This window comes from Ovis canadensis, chromosome 18 (assembly GCF_042477335.2).
Source record: "Ovis canadensis isolate MfBH-ARS-UI-01 breed Bighorn chromosome 18, ARS-UI_OviCan_v2, whole genome shotgun sequence".
NCBI classification, from domain to species: Eukaryota; Metazoa; Chordata; class Mammalia; order Artiodactyla; family Bovidae; genus Ovis; species Ovis canadensis.
Genome location: NC_091262.1, coordinates 28283480 through 28294594, shown reverse-complemented (window position 1 = coordinate 28294594; position 11115 = coordinate 28283480). Strand labels below are relative to the sequence as shown.

Below are 11115 nucleotides of genomic sequence, written 5' to 3'. Positions count from 1 at the left end.
TCGGCATCTTGCTTTAGTTTTATTTTCCCATTTGTGCTTTAGTTAGCTTTGTTTTTAACTAGTAGATAAAATTTTTGGTTTCCTTTGTTTGCCAGGTGAATCTATTGTACCTTATTTTTGTTGGACTCTCTTGATTTAGCTTGTGGGTGTATATGTATATGTGTATATTCAGTCACACTTTTTATTGTTGTTTTAAACCTCTGCCTCTACGTTGGATTTTTCAGTTTTGTGGAGCTTTCCTTTTTTTTCTTCCTTCTTCCTTTTTTTTCCTTTTATCTTTTTCATAATTTTAATGAAAAAAAATTTAAACCTGTTATATCTTTTCTACATTTATTCCTTTGTTTGCCTTTCCTACTGTCCTTTCCCCTTGCAGTTAATCTTTAATGGATATAAATCTTCTTTATCTACCTCTAGCTAACTTTGCATATCTGTTCTTTCTTTCCTTGCTTTCTTTCCTTTCCTCTCAACATGCTTGGTAGTTTTGTTTTCATTGCTTTATTCCCCACTTGGCATCTTGCTTTAGTTTTGTTTTCCAGTTTATGCTTTCATTAGTTTTGTTCTTAGCTGGTAAATATAATTTTTGGTTTCCTTTGTTCACCAGGTCAATCTAGTGTACTTTATTTTATTGGACTGTTTTGACTTTGTTTGTGAGGGTATATGTATATGTGTACATTCCATTATTTTAATTATTATTTGCCTGATTTTGTAACTGCCATTTGTCTGGGGTTCATCTTTGGTTTCTCATTTTTGGGTATTTGTTTTAATCTCACCTAATGCCATAACAAATCACTTGTGGAATCCTCGTTCCTGATCAGAGATCAACCCCTGAGATTTTGGAGTGGGAGCACTGACTCCAAGACCCTAGACTACCAGAGAATGAATCTTAAGGCGTATCAGGCAGTGAGAACTCACACAAAGGGAACCACTTGAATACAAGACCTGGCATCACCCAACCACCAGTAGTACCCTGTTCAGGACGCCTCGTCTAAATAACAAACAAACCCAAAACATGAGGCAATCATCAGCAGACAGGATTACCACCTCACTCAGCTTTGCCCATCAGAGGGAAAACAAGCAAAACAATAACAACAACAACAAAAAAAACAACAAAAAAACAACCTCAGCACAAATCTCACCTTGTACAAGCTTACACAAACCACTGGACCAACCTTAGCAGGGCAGAAACCAAAAGAAGAAAGAATTCAACCTTGAAGCCTGGGAAAAGGAGACCTCAAACACAATAAGTTTAAAAAATAATAATGAAAAGACAGAGAAATACTACACAAATGAAGGAACAAATTTGAAGCACAGAAGTCCAAATAAATGATGAGGAAATAGGCAGACTACCTGAAAAAGAATTCAGCATAATGATAGTAAAGATGAGTAAGAACATTGAACGAAAAGTGAAGAAAATGCAAGAATCAATTAACAAAGACCTAGAAAAATTAAAGAATAAAGCTAAAGAGACAAACAACACAATTACTGAAATTAAAAATACTCTGGAAGGAATCAATAGCAGAATATCTGAAGCAGAAGAATGAGCTGGAAGATAAATGGTGGAAATAACTTCTGAAGAGCAGAATAAAGTAAAAAGAATAAAAAGTCTCAGAGACCTCTGGGACAATATCAAATGCACCAACATTTGAATTATAGGGGTCTCAGAAGAAGAGGAGAAAAAGAAAGGGTATGAGAAAATTTTTGAAGAGATTATACTTGAAAATTTCCCCGACATGGAAAAGGAAATAGTCAATCAAGTCCAAGAGACACAAAGAGTCCCATACAGGACAAACTCAAGGAGAAACATGCCAAAACACATACTAATCAAACTAACAAAGACTAAACACAAGGACAGAATATTAAAAGCAGCAAGGGAAAAGCAACAAGTAACATACAAGGGAAACCCTATACGTTTAACAGCTGATCTTTCAGCAGAAACTTGCAGGCCAGAAGGGAACGGGAGGGTATATTTAAAGTACTGAAAGGGAAAAATCTACAACCAAAATTACTGTACCCAGCAAGTATCTCATTCAAAATTGATGCAGAAATAAAAAGTTTTTCAGAAAAGCAAAAGTTAGGAGAATTCAGTACTACCAAACCAGCTTTACAACAAATGTTAAAGGGACTTATATGGTCAAGAAATACAAGATAAGGGAAAAGATATACAAAATCAATCCCAAACAATTAATAAAATGGCAATAGAAACATATATATCACTAGTTACTTTAAATGTAAATGGATTAAATGCTCCAACCAAAAGACACAGATTGGCTGAATGGATACAAAAACAAGACCCAAATATATATGCTGTCTACGAGAAACCCACTTCAGACCTAAAGACACATGTAGACTGAAAGTGAGAGGATGGAAAAATATATTCCATGCAAATGGAAAGCAAAAGAAAGCTGGAGTAGCAATCTTCATATCAGAAAAAATGGACCTTAAAATAAAGAAGATTGCAAGAGATAAGGAAGGACACTACATAAAGATCAAGGGATCAATCCAAGAGGAAGACATGACAATTGTAAATATCTATGCACCCATCATAGGAGCACCTCAGTACATAAGACAAACACTGACAGACGTAAAAGGAGAAATGACAGTAACACAATAATAGTAGGAGACTTTAACACCCCACTCACGCCAATGGACAGATCATCAAAAGAGAAAATTAATAAGGAAACACAAGTCTTAAATGATACATTAGATGAGATGGATCTCATTGATATCTTCAGGACATTCCATCCAAATGCAGAAGAGTACACCTTCTTCTCAAGTGTACATAAAACATTCTCCAGTATAACTGACAAATGACACCATGAAAGTTCAGTGGTCTTGCCTGGCCTCTTTGTTTAGTGGCTGCATGATTTTTTTTTTACTGTTTCCACTGAATGGGTTAATATTGGCCATTGGGGGATTTTGATAGATATATTTAGAATGGGGAACCACAGGACTTGTATTTTAGTCTCTTCTGCTACTTCCTTGTTTTGTGGGCTAGAGCAAGGCACTTTTCCAAGTTAATCCCACTTTTAAAAATAACTATGAAAGCACTCACTGTCCTCCTCACCAATGTGCCCCCATACAGTGTGACTTTTCATTAATACAGTGTAGGTGATGGCACTTTATGAACTCTGAAGTGCTGAGTACATGTTATTTTTTCTCCCTTGAATTTGGGAGCAGTATTTTTTGGCTTCCCTTAAATGACCCATTATCACATCCCTGGTTACTAAATACATTTGCATGGGAACATTTGGCTAATATTGGGAATGGCATTTGCAATCAATATTTTCCCTTGAAGAGCAAAGTAAGTTATTATGAACTAAACTGTAGCAGTGCCATTTACAATATTAAGTTTTTGAGAGCAATTGCTACTTTGCCTATTTTGCTAGGATGGCATAATAGAGATTATTTAAGGTGATTAGATCAGTAAAGCACCAATTTGATAGAATGATCAAAGAAGAGAGTGAAAATAAATAGACATCTGATACCCTGAATTTACAATCAGCTCAAGAAATAACAGCCAAAAAAAAAGAAATAACAGCCAATGAGAATAAGTACGGTTCATGTGGGAGAGGGCTGCACACCAGTCACTTTCTGGGAACTTTCTCTAACGCTTCTAGCAACATCGTGATATAGATATCGCAATCCCCGTTTTGGGCTTCCCAGGTGGTGCTAGTGATGAAGAACCCACTTGCCAATGCAGGAGACATAAGTGGTGCAAGTTTGATCCCTAGGTCAGGAAGATCCCTTGGAGGAGGGCAGGGCAACCCACCCCAGTATTCTTGCCTGGAGAATCCCTTGGACAGAGGAGCCTGGAGGATGACAGTCCATAGGGTTGCAAAGAGTCAGACATGACTGAAGAGACTTAGCATGGGTGCATCCCATTGTGTGGGACGAGGTGGCTGAGTGGTTAAGGCGATAGACTGCTAATCCATTGTGCTTTGCACGCGTGGGTTCGTATCCCATCCTTGTTGTTCATGTTGTTACACGAGGTGGTTCTTAATTTTTTAGGACTTCCGTGGTGGCTCAGATGGTAAAGCGTCTGCCTACAATGCAGGAGACATGGGTTCGATTCCTGGGTCGGGAAGAGCCTCTGGAGAAGGAAATGGCAACCCACTCCAGTACTCTTGTCTGGAAAATCCCATGGATGGAGGAGTGTGGTAGGCTAAAGTCCATGGGGTGGCCAAGAGTCAGACACGACTGAGCGACTTCACTTTCACTTTCATCCCCATTTTATAGATGAGGAAACTGAGGCTCAGAAAGTTTATGTCACCACTCTGGTCCTCCTTGAATTCTGTTTTTCAGAGAATGATACCACCACCTACCCAGTTACATAAGTCAAAGCAGTATGAGTTAGCTCTGATTAACCCCTTTCTCTCATTTCCAATATCCAATTTATTATTAAGGCTTATTGATTTTAGCTTTGAAAAATCCCCTAGATTCTGTTTACTCTTTCCATCTGGAGCATTACTAGCTCTTGTTTGGATTATGCACTCGCCTCCCACACATACACCTGTGTCCATGCTGTCCCCCAGTCTGCTCTCTCTGCTTAGATCTGATCATGCCCTACAACCCCCATGCCACCTAGAATGAGGGCAAACCTCCTTACCATGGCCACAGGCCCCTCTCTGTTTCTTTGACCTCAGCATGTGCCCCACTTCTCAGCTCACTCTGCCCAGACTCAGCCTCCCGGGTGGGATGTGTTCCCTCTCAGCACTGCACCGTGCCTGGGATGCAGGCTCCTCCTCATCGCAGCAACTTATTGTACACTTAAGGGCTTCCTAGGTGGCACTAGTGGTAAAGTACCCTCTTGACGATGCAGCAGACCTAAGAGACACGGGTTCAATCCCTGGGTCGGGAAGATCCCCTGGAGGAGGCATGGCAACCCACTCCACTATTCTTGCCTGGAGAATCCCATGGACAGAGGAGCCTGGCAGGTTACAGTCCATGGGCTTGCAAAGAGTCAGACACAACTGAAGCGACTTAGCACATACTCATGCACTGTCCTTCTGATCTCAGCTCCAGCCGCCCTTTCTAGGGGGAGTCTTGAATTCCTATAGGCTAGTGTGCTCAGTAAGATGTATGTGTGTGTGTGCACTGTGTGCTGCCAGGCTCCTCTGGAAAACTGAAATTTCTAGGCAGGAATATTGGAGCAGGTTGCCATTTCCTCCTCCTGGGGATCTTCCCCACCCGAGGACTGAACCTGTGTCTCCTGCATTGGCAGGTGGATTCTTTATCACCACTGAGAAGCCTCTGGGAAGGTATTGATGAACAAATAAATGATTCAGGCAGGGCATTGCAGCTAAGAAGTGATAGATTTTGGATTGAAACTCCTTTCTTTCTGGTTCTAAGGCTTTTAAAGACCACTCTTAACACCATTCACTTTTGGGCCAGGGTCATTTTAGCACTAGGACCAATAGATGTACTTTATTCTAAGAACAAACATGTTGATTCCATCAAATAAAGTTTGCTAAAAATTGGTTATTAAGAGCAGATTTGATGAGCAGAGCTTTCTATCCAATGTGTCTGGATTTTTAAATGAAAAGGAATCAGCCTGAGCGGATGGGAGGGATGGGGACTGGAGAGCAGAGGAGAGCAGCTCCATCTGTATTGCTCTTGACCCTTGCCCCTCTTCTTCATTCTGCCTGGAACTGCCCACCCTGAGTGCTATAAGATAATGATGAATTACCTCCCTTGGGCTGTGTGGGCGCTGGGCTATGTGTGAGTGGGCAGCTTCTGTGATTGCATGAAGCTGTGTAATTAAGGAATTTGTAGAAAATTGCAAGTGTGCTTTGTTGGTCTGTTCTAGTGCCTCTCCCCAAGCTACATTTTCTTTCATTTATTTTTAATTGAAGAATAATTGGTTTACAAAATTGTGCTGGTTCTGCTATACATCAACATGAATCAGCCATAGGTATACACATGTCCTCTCTCTCTTTAACCTCTCTCCACCTCGCACTCCATCCCACCCCTCTAGGTTGTCACAGAGCACTGGTTTGATGTTCTGAGTCATCGAATTTCCTTTTATTCACCGCAGACACTGGACTTCCCAGGTGTTGCAGTGGTAAAGAATCTGCCTCCCAATTCAAGAAATGCAAGTGACTGGGGTTCAGTCCCTGTGTTGGGAAGATCCCTGGAGGAGGAAATGGCAAGCCACTCCAGTATTCTTGCCTGGTAAACTACAATCTATGGGGTCACAAAGAGTCAGACGCAATGGCAACCGAGTAACCACACAGGTATCAGGAACGCTGGTAGCAGCAGGATGCAAGGGAGGGAGAGGGAGGTCGAGTGTTAAAACTCTCAGTTCCTAGTTTCAGCTCTGATTTTGATCAATCCCGTTTGGTCTCCTCATCTGAAAAATCAGTGATGACCTGAAATCCTTTTAACTCACACTCCCTCTGCCCATGGTTGCAACACTTATGGAAGCCGTTGTTCTCCTAGTTTTTCCAGTGAATGATGTGGCTTCTATGTTACAAAGATGTGGTCTCCAACCTAAATGACCCATCAAGGAAATTAAATTTCTAACCATTTCCATCTGGTAAGTGAAATGGCTCAAGGAAAGAGCTAGCTGTCAATAGCTCTGTGGATGGCAGATTAATTCAGTGGAACAGAATCTGAGCAAGCACGTGCTTACACAGCCATAATTTGCCTTTCATTTTCTTTTGCAACTTAGAAGAAAGTGAATAATTTCCAATGAGCCTCTCATTTAAACATATTGAAAAAACATGTCATTAGCAAAAGGAGCATTTAGTTGCTTGATTACCATATATCTCCAAGTATGTGGAACAGTCATTTTTCGGTTGGGGGTAATTAATTAAGCAGAAAGATGCAAAATCTTGGAGGGGGCAGCAAAATCCTTGTATATTTTAAATGGGTATTGAGAAAGCAAAATTAAAACAGAGAGCGTAGGAGGAGGGAGGGGGTCAGCTGCATTTCCTATGGCTATTCAAATCCAAGTCCCTAAAGCAATGAGGATAAAACTGTATATGGAAATGTGTTTGTAGGGTTTCATTAACCCAAGAAAAGGACAAAAGATAAAGGGTTAAAACAGATGAATTTTTAAAAATTCATTATTTAATTTGCTTATCTGCCTTTGTAGCCTTCCAACTATCACTCTCACATTGTTTTCCTTTTGTCTCAGGCCAATCTTCTAAGGGATTCCTGCCCGCAGTAGTAGATATAATGGTCATCTGAGTTAAATTCACCTATTCCAGTCCATTTTAATTCGCCAATTCCTAGAATGTTGATGTTCACTCTTGCCATCTCCTGTTTGACCACTTCCAATTTGCCTTGATTCATGGACCTGACATTCCAGGTTCCTATGCAATATTGCTCTTTACAGCATCAGACCTTGCTTCTATCGCCACTCATATCAGCATCTGGGTATTGTTTTTGCTTTGGCTCCATCCCTTCATTCTTTCTGGAGTTATTTCTCCACTGATCTCCAGTAGCATATTGGGCACCTACCAACCTGGGAAGTTCCTCTTTCAGTATCCTATCATTTTGCCTTTTCATACTGTTCATGGTGTCCTTGAGGCAAGAATACTGAAGTGGTTTGCCATTCCCTTCTCCAGTGTACCACATTCTGTCAGACCTCTCCACCATGACCTGCCCGTCTTGGGTGGCCCCACAGGGCATGGCTTAGTTTCATTGAGTTAGACCAGGCTGTGGTCCTTGTGATTATATTGACTATTTTTCTGTGAATATGGTTTCAGTGTGTCTGCCCTCTGATGCCCTCTCACAACACCTACTGTCTTACTTGGGTTTCTCTTACCTTGGGCGAGGGGTATCTCCTCACCGCCGCCCCTCCTGACCTTGAACGTAGAGTAGCTCCTTTCTGCCCTCCTGCACACTTGCAGCCACCATTCTAAGTGAAGAGGAAATAAAATGCCTCTTAATGAAAGTGAAAAAGGAGAGTGAAAAAGTTGGCTTAAAGCTCAACATTCAGAAAACTAAGATCATGGCATCTGGTCCCATCACTTCCTGGCAAATAGATGGGGAAACACAGTGGAAACAGTGTCAGACTTTATTTTTCTGGGCTCCAAAATCACTGCAGATGGTGATTGCAGCCATGAAATTAAAAGACGCTTACTCCTTGGAAGGAAAATTATGACCAACCTAGATAGCATATTCAAAAGCAGAGACATTACTTTGCCAACAAAGGTCTGTCTAGTCAAGACTATGGTTTTTCCTGTGGTCATGTATGGATGTGAGAGTTGGACTGTGAAGAAAGGTGAGCGCTGAAGAATTGATGCTTTTGAACTATGGAGAAGACTCTTGAGTGTCCCTTGGACTGCAAGGAGATCCAACCAGTCCATTCTGAAGGAGATCAGCCCTGGGTTTTCTCTGGAAGGACTGATGCTAAAGTTGAAACTCCAGTACTTTGGCCACCTCATGCGAAGGGTTGACTCATTGTAAAAGACTCTGATGCTGGGAGGGATTGGGGGCAGGAGGAAAAGGGAACGACAGAGGATGAGATGGCTGGATGGCATCACTGACTCGATGGACGTGAGTTTGAGTGAACTCTGGGAGTCGGTGATGGACAGGGAGGCCTGGTGTGCAATTCATGGGGTTGCAAAGAGTCAGACACGACTGAGCGACTGAACTGAACTGAAGACCAATCTGGACTATCAGCTAGCTACAAGAGCAATCCTGGAAAATTGTTTAAATTCTCTAAGATTCTTTTTTTTGGGGGGGGGAGTACACTTTGGGGCAAAAATCCTTGATTTTGCTACCTTGAGTCCTCTCTGTTCAAGTCTGATATGACAGATTGCATATGTACATTATAAAACTGATCTCCCAACAGATAGTATGGGAAAATTCAGATGACTTGACAGAGGGCAGCTACTTCTTGGGGTTTGGCTGTTACTGATGGGATGGAGTGCAGAGGAGTGGCAGAGAAGAGAATTGTAGAATTTTTCTAGACTATTGTTTTCATCCAGAAAGTAACAATGCTCTTATATTTGAAGACACCCACCTGTATGTGCTTTGGTTTTTCTAGTAGTCATGTATGAATGTGAGAGTTGGACCATAAAGAAAGCTGATCACCAAGGAATTGAAGCTTTTGAACTGTGATGCTTGAGAGTCCCTTGGACTGCAAGGAGATCCAACCAGTCAATCCTAAAGGAAATCGACCCTGAATATTCACTGGAAGGACTGATGCTGAAGCTGTAGCTCCAATACTTTGGCCAGCTGATGCAAAGAGCTGACTCAATGGAAAAGACCCTGATGCTGGGAAAGATTGAAGGCAGGAGGAGAAGGGGATGATAGAGGATGAAATGGTTGGATAGCATCACCAGTTCAATGGACAGGAGTTTGAGCAACCTCTGGGAGATAGTGAAGGACAGGGAAGCCTGATGTGCTGCAGTCCATGGGATTGCAAAGAGTCAGACACGACTGAGCAACTGAATGACAGTGTATATGTGTATACAGAAATTCTAAGATTGTCAGGGCTTTGTATTGATTCTGGAGCAGAGTTTCAGGACTCCTGGAGCAGTGCCATCATTTCACATTAGGATTGTAGTCAACAGGCTGCTCTTGGCCTCCCTGATGTGTGAAAATCTTGTAGAGGATGGAGAGTCTGGAGGCTAGTATCACATTGTTCTTCTTCCAGGCTGGAAAGTCCCATGAGGGCAATACTAAAAATTTAATTGGAACATTTATCAGCAGTGATATGGAATCCATCTCTTAAAGGCTTCCTGGGAGAGTTCCTGAAGATTTATAGGAGGCACTGCCTTGATTAAATGGCTCTGTTGCTTTCTTCTTAGTAGAAACAACACACGCCACCAGGCCACTTAGAACCTTATGTTCCCTCTTTCCTAACAAACCATCACCTCTTACAATTTATTTAGGGAATAGCTCATGCTATTTAACTCAATATTTTGATTAGCAGAATGAGTGCTCACAGAATATCAAGATAAATTGAAATATAACTAACTTCATTTAAAAATGATCTAACTATAGATAACTAATGAGAACATACTGCATAGCACAGGGAACTCAAGTTAATGCTCTGTGGTGACCTGAATGGGAAGGAAATCCAAAAGGGAGGAGAATGCATGGAAAAGTATATCTGATTCATTTTGTTGTACAGTAGGAACTAACATAACATTGTAAAGCAACTATACTCCAATCAGATTATTGAAAAAATAAATTTTTTAAAAGCAAATTTTTTGGTAACCTTTAGTTCATTGTTAGGAACATGAATATTTTACAATGTGGAAAAAAATTTGAATTTCTTTTCATTTAAAACATAGCTTTTGATTTAGCCCAACTTTTACAAATGTATAATTTTCCCACTATGGAACAATTAATGTTTAGAGAAAAATATGAAGGAAAAAGTCCCCTTTCCCAACTTCAAGGGTTAACAACTGTTAATATCTTAGTTTGGTTCTAGTTCTTCATGCTGTGTCTATAATTCACGTAGTTTCAGTATATGTCATAAGCGAAGTGAAGTGAAATGAAATGAAAGTTGCTCAGCTGTGTCTGACTTTGTGACCCCATGGATTATACAGTCCATGGAATTCTCTAGGCCAGAATACTGGAATGGGTAGCCTTTCCCTTCTCCAGGGGATCTTCTCAACCCAGGGATTGAACCCAGGTCTCCTTCATTGCAGGAGGATTCTTAATCAGCTGAGCCACAAGGGAAGCCCAAGAATATGGAGTGGATAGCCTATCCCTTCTCCAGTGGATCTTCCAAACACAGGATTCGAACTGGGGTCTCCTGTATTGCTGGCAAATTCTTTACCAACTGAGCTATCATGGAAGCCCATTATGCCATAAAGTTGTATATATTAGCTTTAAAACAATGCATTTTTATTGTTATAAATAAAATGATTTGTATATAACTATAACATAGAGAAAAATATGAAAAAAGAAATCAAAGTCATTTAGAATCTTACCTTTTAGAGATAATCACCATTAAAATATTGGTGTCTGTTCTCAGAATATTCTTTCCTATGTATTTTTTTCCCTCCTTATTAAATACTTCAAAAAATGTAGAAAAGACAGAGAATAGTATAACAAACACTTGTGTGCACATCATCAAAATTTTAAAAATATAGATATTTTTCTCCATATACTTTAGAATCTTTTGGTTTTTTTTTTTTCTGTTATCTA

The 11115-nt window shown here is 40.5% G+C and overlaps 1 non-coding gene across 1 annotated transcript; it reads left to right on the top strand.

Moving 5' to 3' along the window:
• Window positions 1-3889: 3889 nt before the first annotated feature.
• TRNAS-GCU (transfer RNA serine (anticodon GCU)) lies at window positions 3890-3971 on the top strand. The gene has a single exon. It is a non-coding gene; the product is annotated as a tRNA-Ser (tRNA).
• The last annotated feature ends 7144 nt before the right edge of the window (window positions 3972-11115 follow it).